This window comes from Bos javanicus, chromosome 7 (assembly GCF_032452875.1).
Source record: "Bos javanicus breed banteng chromosome 7, ARS-OSU_banteng_1.0, whole genome shotgun sequence".
Lineage (NCBI taxonomy): Eukaryota > Metazoa > Chordata > Mammalia > Artiodactyla > Bovidae > Bos > Bos javanicus.
The window spans coordinates 12,765,740-12,775,108 of record NC_083874.1 but is presented as its reverse complement, the minus strand read 5'-3'; positions in this window follow the sequence as shown (position 1 = coordinate 12,775,108).

Here is a 9,369-nt window from a genome sequence, read left to right as displayed (position 1 = left end):
CGTATTGCTGAAGCCTGGCTTGGAGAATTTTGAGCATTACTTTACTAGTGTGTGAGATGAGTGCAGTTGTGCGGTTACCATATGTAAAATAGATAGCCAATAGGAATTGCTGTATGTCTCAGGAAACTCAGACAGGAGGTCTGTATCAACCTGGAGGGGTGGGATGGGGAGGAAGATGAGAGGGAGGTTCAAGAGGGTAGGGAATATATGTATACCTATGGCTGATTCATGTTGAGGTTTGACAGAAAACAACAAAATTCTGTAAAGCAATTATCCTTCAATTGAATGTTTTTAAAAAGTAGAATTATAGGGTTAAAAAAAAAAAAAGTGATTACAGGACTTCCCTGGTGGCTCAGTGGTAAAGAAGTCACCTGCCAGTACAGGAGACATGGGTTCAATCCCTGGTCGGGAAAAATCCCACATGCCTTGGAGCAACTGAGCCCATGGGCCACAACTACCAAGCCCGAGTACCCTAGAGCCCCTGCTCAGCAATGAGAGAAGCCACCGCAAGGAGAGCCTGCACACCACAACTAGAGAGTTGCCCCTGCTGCCCACAACTAGAAACAAGCCTGTGCAGCAACAAGGACCCAGCACAGCCAGATATGAATAAATAAATTATATTTAAAAAGATAAGTTAGAGGAAATGCATAAATTCCTTAGAAGAAACAAACTCAATTCAGTCGTTCAGTCTTGTCGGATTCTTTGCAACTGCATGGACTGCAGCATGCCAGGCTTCCCTGTCCATCACCAACTCCCAGAGCTTGCTCATCAAACTCATTGTCTGTCGGGTTGGTGATGCCATCCAACCATCTCATCCTCTATTGTCCCCTTCTGCCTTCAATTTTTCCCAGTATCAGGGTCTTTCTAATGAGTCAGTTCTTCGCATCAGGTGGCCAAAGTATTGGAGTTTCAGCTTCAGCATCAGTCCTGCCAATGAATATTCAGGACTGATTTCCTTTAGGATGGACTGGTTGGATCTTGCTGTCCAAGGGACCCTGAAGAGTCTTCTCCAACACCACAATTCAAAAGCATCAGTTATTTGGTGCTCAGCTTTCTTTATAGCCCAACTTTCACATCCACACATGACTACTGGAAAAACCATAACTTTGATTGGAACTTTGTTGGCAAAGTAATGTCTCTGCTTTTTAGTATTCTGTCTAGGTTGGTATAGCTTTTCTTCCAAGCAGCAAGGACGTTTTAATTTCATGGCTGCAGTCACCATCTGCAGTGGTTTTAAGCGCCCCAAAAAATAAAGTCTGTCACTTTTTCCATTGTTTCCCCATCTATTTGCCATGAAGTGATGGGACTGGATGCCATTATCTTAGTTTTATGAAGGTTGAGTTTTAAGCCAGCTTTTTCACTCTCCTCTTTCGCTTTCATCAAGAGTCTCTTTAGCTCTTCTTCACTTTCTGCCATAAGGGTGGTGTCATCTTTATATCTGAGGTTATTGATATGTCTGCTGGCTATCTTGATTCCAGCTCGTGCTTCATCCAGCCTGGTATTTCGCATGATATACTCTGCATATAACTTAAATAAGCAAAACGTGGTCCACTGGAGAAGGGAATGGCAAACCACTTAAGTATTTTTGCCTTGAGAACCCCATGAACAGTATGAAAAGGCAAAAAGATACAACACTGAAAGATGAACTCCCCAGGTTGGTAGGTGCCCAGTATGCTACTGGAGAAAAGTAGAGAAATAACAAGCGAAAACAATGCCCAGTTGTGGATGTGACTGGTGATGGAAGTAAAGTTCAGTGCTGTAAAGAAACAAACTACTGCAGACCTGCAGAGTCGATCTCAGGCCAGGAAACAATTGCAAAAGTGCCAGGAGAAGGCGATGGCACCTCACTCCAGTACTCTTGCCTGGAAAATCCCGTGGGCAGAGGACCCTCGTAGGCTGCAGTCCATGGGGTCGCTAAGGGTCGGACACGACTGAGCGACTTCACTTTCACTTTTCACTTTCCTGCATTGGAGAAGGAAATGGCAACCCACTCCAGTGTTCTTGCCTGGAGAATCCCAGGGACGGGGGAGCCTGGTGGGCTGCCGTCTACAGCGTCGCAGAGTCGAACACTACTGAAGCGACTTAGCAGCAGCAGAAGCAAAAGTGCCAAGCGGGGACAAGACACATCCCACCTACCACAGGTTGTCACTCAGGCGCGAGGGGCGGGGCATTGGAATTTGTCCAACCAGGAGTCCTCTGAGGTAGGTGGGCGGGGCAACACCCCCTGGTTTGGACTTCCTTTTTCCCGACTGAGCAGGTCTAGTGTCTTTCCTGATTCCGTAGCCTGGTTACTCTCACGTTCAGTAGCCCTGTGATCTGCACTGGTCGTTGGAGTTCTTGGGCGGGAACTTGAAATGGTGAATGTGCTGACCCAGGTTACGGACGCCGGAGAGGGACTGATCGGAACTAGCGGAAACCGGCCACTTTTTGATCCAGCACTGCGGTCATCGCCGGAGTCTGGGAAACCCAGGGTCTCCGGCGCTGCTAGGACCTCAGTCCCCGCTAGCTCGCAGCAGGGGCGTTGGCCGGGCAGCCGGGACCCCGGGCGTCCGGTCTGGTCACTTCGCGCAGGAACCTCCGCCCCAGAGCCTCTCCCGGCGGCTCTGCGCCCACAGCCCCTCTTCTCCCCGAGACTGTCCCCTGACCACGTTCACACTTTTCGGTAGACAATCGAGACTTGTTCCAGAGGGTCCAGCAGTGAGATTAGGTGTCGGTTGAGGGGTCCCAGGCTGTCTTTTCTATGCCGCGGGCACCTGGTTTCCTCTTTTCCCAAAGATTTGGGGAAGCGGAATCTCAAATCGAAGACCTTAGCCCCCATTAGTAGCTCTTTGTTGTCGTTGTGTTATAGAAACCGTGGCGGCAGAAGGAGACCAGCGGCACTGGAAGATGCAGAACAACAGGGTTTATTCAGCACTGGTGTGGGCTCAGCGGAGTCACCTCCAGAGGCTGAGCGCCCGGACTTTGTTCGGGGTATCTTTTATACAGCACAGACCTCCGGGTCTTCAGGACTTTCTCTTTCAAGCAACTCAGATACCCCCTCCTCAGGCAACTTAGATTCCCGCCGATGCCATGAGCAAGCAAGAGTACAGAAGTGGAGGTGGTGAGCAAAAGCTGTTTAAGCAAGATAACAGAGGCAGAAGGCAGAAAGTTGTTACTCTAAATGAGGGTTGGTATTCTAGTTGGGGGTTTCCACCCCAGTTATTTCGTCACTCAGTCGTGTCTGAGTCTTTGCGACTCCATGGACAGCCCGCCAGGCACCTCTGTCCATGGGGTTTCCTAGGCAGGTATACTGGAGTGGGATGCCATTTCCTTCACCAGGGGCAGCGCCTGCATTGCCAAGCGGATTCTTTACCGCTTAGCCACCGAGAAGCCCTTTGTAGGACTGGCCATAAATAATTAAATTTCCAGATCTCTCCCCTCATTGCCCTCACTCTCCTCATTTCGCCTCTCTGATTCAAATTATCTATCAACTGTTCATCTCTGCGGTGCTTTTCAAAGAAACTCAATATTTTAATTTTTTATCCTATTTGCACGGAGTCCTGGATGGCATTTTTCCGGGGCGCAGGTTGGGGGTGGGGGGTGGGGGGTGGGGATGGGCAACCGTAGATACCTTACCTGTCCTGAAAGCCGGGAATAACCCCTTGGAAGTACGTTGTATGAAATCGTCTCTCCACTTGATATTTTACTGGGAACAGATATTCCATAGGAAATCTTTTTGTGGAGGTTTTTTTTAAACTTTTCTTGACGATCTACCCTGCCTGTCCCTACGTTAGTCCCCTTCAAAAGATTTACTCACTTATTTAAGTTTATTCAACACTGTAAGATGTATTTGATTACTAGAGCTTGAAACACCGTATACAATATTTGTCAAGAGGTAAGAGAAGTGAGTTTCACAGGAAAAAAATATGAAGTATTACATTTTTGCGCTGTGAAGAATTTTTGTTTCACCTTTTTCATTCCCTGAGTAAATATGATGAGTTCTTTTGGACACTTGCTTTGGTACTCTAGGATTTAGACTTGCAGACAAGAAGTATTCAAGTATCATTAATTGTGTAGTAATAAACCTGCCTTGGAAATAATGATTGACATTTTTTCAGAAAGGAATAGATATGAGGGGTTTTCTGGGAAAACTAGTAGAAGTGGCTTATAATTTTCTTCTTTCATTTCCACAGAAACACTGGATTGGAGTGATTTTCCTGAATTGGTCAGACAGGGTTTGTGTGTTTAAAATTTCAGTGATGGCCGAGAGCACCTTCAGTGTCTTCAGGCTAAGGCTGCCTTGGAGCTTAGGGGAAGGGAGGAGAAGTACTTGAAGGCCCTCATGTACTTGAAATCATATGGTTTATAGCTTTGTCAGATTGGTTTCTTTCAGGTAGCAGTACACTTTTATGCTTTCAGTCGTGTGTTTTCATAGCTTGATACTTAATTTCTTTTTACTGTGAACTGTATTTGATCTTATGGATGGACTTAACACTGATTGTTTGAGTCATGATTGTTGCTTACCTGTTAACTTATGCTAGTTGTGAATTAAATCCATACAAGTATGTGTATGAGTTTTTGCGTGACTACAAGAGTTGCCCTCATTTGGACAAATAACACAGAGTGGTATTGCTGGCTCTTAATATACATTTGTTGTTGTTATTCAGTCGCTAAGTCGTGTTCAACTCTTTGTGACCTATTGGATTGCAGCTTGCCAGACTTCCCTGTCCTTTACTATTTCCCAGAGTAGTCTCAAACTCATATCTGTTGAGTCGGTGATGCCATCCAACCATCTCATCCTCTCTTGCCCCATTTCCGCCTGCCCTCAATGTTTTGCAACATCAGGGTCTTTTCCAGTGAGTCTGATCTTCCCATCAAGTAGCCAGAGTACTGGAGCTTCAGCTTTAGCATCAATCCATCCAATGATTATTTAGGGTTGATTTCCTTTAGGATTGACTGGTTTGATTTTCTTGCTATCCAAGGGACTCTCAAGAGTTTCTCCAGCAGAATTCGAAAGCATCAGTTCTTTGGTGCTCAGCTTTCTTTATGTCCAGCTCTCACATCCGAACATGACTACTGGAAAAACCACAGCTTTGACTATATGGACCTTTGTCAGCAAAGTAATGTCTCTTCTTTTTAGTATACTGTCTAGGTTTGTCATAACTTTCCTTCCAAGGAGCAAGCATCTTTTAATTTCATGACTGCAGTCACCATCTGCAGTGATTTTGGAGCCCAAGAAAATAAAGTCTGTTACTGCTTCCACTTTTTCCCCTTATATTTGCCATGAAGGGATGGGACCAGACGCCATGATCTTATTTTTTTGAATGTTGAGTTTTAATCCAGCTTTTTCACCCTCCTCTTTCAGCCTCATCAAGAAGCTCTTTAGTTCCTCTTCACTTTCTGCCATTAGTGTGGTATCATCTGCATATCTGAGGTTGTTGATATAATATTTCTCCCAGCAATCTTGATTCCAGTTTATAATTCATCCAGTCCAACATTTTGCATGATCTGCATATGATTTAAATGAGCAGGTGACAATATACAGCCTTGATGTACTCCTTTCCTAATTTCAAACCAGTCCTTGTTCCATATCCAGTTCTAACTGTTGCTTTTTGAACTGCATACAGGTTTCTCAGGAGATTGGTAGGTGCTCTGGTATTCCCATCTCTTGAAGAATTTTCCACATTTTGTTGTGATCCACACAGTCAAAGGTTCTAGCATAGTCAATGAAGCAGAAGTAGATGTTTTTCTAGAATTGCCTTGCTTTTTCTATGATCCAACAGATGTTGGCAGTTTGATCTTTGGTTACTCTGCTTTTTCTAAATCCAGCTTGAACATCTGAAAGTTCTTGGTTCACCTACTGCTGAAGCCTAGCTTGAAGGATTTTGAACATAAACTTGCTAGCACATGAAATGAGGGCAATCGTATGGTAGTTTCAACATCCTTTGGCATTGCCTTTCTTTCGGATTGGAATGAAAACTAACCCTTTTCCAGTTCTGTGGTCCCTGCTGAGTTTTTCAAATTTGCTGACCTTTTGATTGCAGCACTTGAACAGCATCATCTTTTAGGATTTGAAATAACTCAACTGGAATTCCATCACCTCCACTAGCTTTGTTCGTAGTGATGCTTCCTAAGGTCCACTTGACTTTACACTCCAGTGTGTCTGGCTCTGAGTGACCACACCATTGTGGTTATTCCAGTCATTAAGACCTTTTCTGTATAGTTCTGTGTATTATTGCTACCTGTTCTTAATATCTTCAGCTTCTATTAGGTCCATGCCATTTCTGTCCTTTATTGTGCCCATCTTTGCATAAAATGTTTCTTTGGTATCTCCAATATCATCGAAGAAACCTCTAGTCTTTCCCATTCTATTGTTTTCCTCTATTTCTTTGCATTGTTAAGAAGGCTTTCTTATCTCTCCTTGCTATTCTCTGAAACTCTGCATTCAGTTGGGTATATCTTTCCTTTTCTCCTTTGCCTTTCACTTTTCTTAGCTATTTGTAAGGCCTCCTCAGACGACCATTTTGCCTTCTTGCATTTCTCTTTACTGGGGTTACTTTTGGTCACCACCTCCTGTACAGTGTTACGAACCTCTGTCCATAGTTCTTCAGACACTCTGTCTACCATATCTAATCTCTTGAATCTGTTGGTCACCTCCACTAGATGGTGGAATAAACTCTAGGGGTTTTCTCTACTTTCTTGAATTTAAGCCTGAATTTGGCAATGAGGAGTTCATGATCTGAGCCACAGTAAGCTCCAGGTCTTGTTTTTGCTGACTGTATAGAGCTTCTCCATCTTTGGCTGCAAAGAATATAATCAAGCTGATTTCAGTATTGATCACCCAGTGATGTCATGTGTAGAGTCGTCTCTTGTGTTGTTGGAATAGGGTGTTTGCTATGACCAGTGCATTTTCTTGGCAAAACTCTGTTAGCCTTTGCCCTGCTTCACTTTGTACTCCAAGGCCAAACTTGTTCCAGGTATCTCTTGACTTCCTACTTTCATATTCCAGTCCTCTCTGATGAAAGGACATCTTTTTTTGGTGTTAGTTCCAGAAAGTCTTGTAGGTCTTTATAGAACTGCTCAACTTCAGCTTCTTCAGTGTTAGTAGTTAGAGCACAGACTTGAATTACTCTAATGTTGAACATTTTGCCTTGGAAACGAACTGAGATTATTCTGCCATTTTTGAGTCTGCACCCAAGTACTGCATTTCAGACTCTTTTGTTGACTATAAGGGCCAATCCATTTCTTCTAAGAGATTCTTGCCCACAGTAGTACATATAATGGTTATCTGAATTAAATGTATCCATTCCCATCCATTTTAGTTCGCTGATTCCTAAAACATCAATGTTGACTCTTGCCATCTCCTACCTGACCTTGTCCAATTTACCTAACAATGCAGGTTCCCAGGCAACATTGTTCTTTACAGCATTGGACTTAACGTTTACCACCAGACACATCCACAGTTGAGCATCATTTCTGCTCTGGCCCAGCCTCTTCATTCTTTCTGGACCTATTTCTCTGCTTTTCCCTAATAGCATATTGGATGGACACCTACTGACCTGGGGGACTATAGCTTGGTGGGCTACAGTCCATGGTGTCACAAAGAGTCAGACAGGACCTAGTGACTGAACAACAACAGCAACAGCAGTGAAGGAAGATAATCTTCACCTCTATTTGGTGTTCTGAGTGTTTTGCTTTTTAGTCTTTGAATAATTGTGTAGTGTTAGCTCTTTGTTTTCTTTGCAATTTCCCATTGACTTTTGATATTCAGCATGTTTTCATATTTCCAGTTTCCCTCTGTATATCGTTTTTGGTCAATGGTTCTTTGAGATCTTTTGCCCATTGTTAATTGGATTGTCTTCCTACTGTTGGGTTTTAATAGTTCTTGGCTATTTTGAATACCAGTCATTTATTCATATCTTTGTGAGTCTGTTTCTGTTTTGAAAATAAGTTTATTTGTGATATATTTGAGATACCACATGTAAGTTAGTGACCATACAGTATTTGTCTTTCTCAGTGTAACTTACCTCACTTAGTATGAATAGTTGTAGGTCTATCTATTTTGCTGCAAATGGCATTATTTCAATTTTTATGGCTGAGTAATATTCCATTGTATATCTGTACCACATCTTCTTTTTCCATTCATTTGTTGATGAACATGTAGGTTGTTTCCATGTCTTGGCTCTTGTAAACAGTGCTACTATGAACACTGGGTGTCTGTATCATTTCAAATTAGAGTTCTCTCTGGGTCCATGCCCGGGAGTTAGATTGCTGGGTCATATGGCAAGTCTAGTTGGTTGGGGAATATTCACACTGCTTTCTAAAGCAGACACACCACTTTTCATTCCTACAAAGCTAGTGGAGGTAATGGAATTCCAGCTGAACTATTTCAAATCCTAAAAGATGATGCTGTTAAAGTGCTGTACTCAGTATGCCTGCAAATTTGGAAAACTCAGCAGGGGCCACAGAACTGGAAAAGGTCAGTTTTCATTCCAATCCCAAAGAAAAGCAATGCCAAAGAATGTTCAAACTACTGTATAGTTGCACTCATTTCATATGCTAGCAAGGTCCTGCTCCAAATCCTTCAAGCTAGGCTTCAACAGTACCTGAACCAAGAACTCTTCCAGATGTACAAGCAGGATTTTTGAACCAGAGATCAAACTGATAACATGCATGGGATCATAGAAAAAGCATGGGAAATCAAAAAAAATTATATCTACTTAATTAATTAATTAATGCCTGAAAGCATTTGACTGTGTAGATCATAACAAACTGAAAAATTCTTACAGAGATAGGAATACCAGACCACCTTACCTATCTTGTGAGAAACCCATATGCAGGACAAGAAGCCACAATTAGAACCAGACATGGAGCAATGGACTGGTTCAAAATTGGGAAAGGAGTATGTCAAGGCTGTACTGTCAAGAGAAGTCTGGCGTGCTTCAGTTCATGGGGTTGCAAAGAGTTGGACACATCTTGGTGACTGAACAACAAAAATAACAAAAACAGTTGGAGTACAGTTGATTTACAGTGTTATGTCAGTTTCAAGTGTATGAAGCAAAGTGAATAAGTTATACATGTACATTTCTCTTTAGGTTCTTTTCTCATGTAGGTCACTACTTACTGGTGAATTTTTTAACGGGTCTTTCAAAGTTTGTATACTAGTGACAAATTCCTTCCATTTTTGTTTCAGCTGCTACGTCGCTTCAGTCGTGTCCGACTCTGTGTGACCCCATAGATGGCAGAATGACCTTATTTTTTCTTAAGTTTTAAGGATCATTACACTTGCTAATAAAAATTAAGAAAAAATAAGGCCATTCTGAGACAAAAATGGAAGGAATTTATATGCCTGCTATTAGGGCTTCCTTGGTAGCTCAGCTGGTAAAGAAT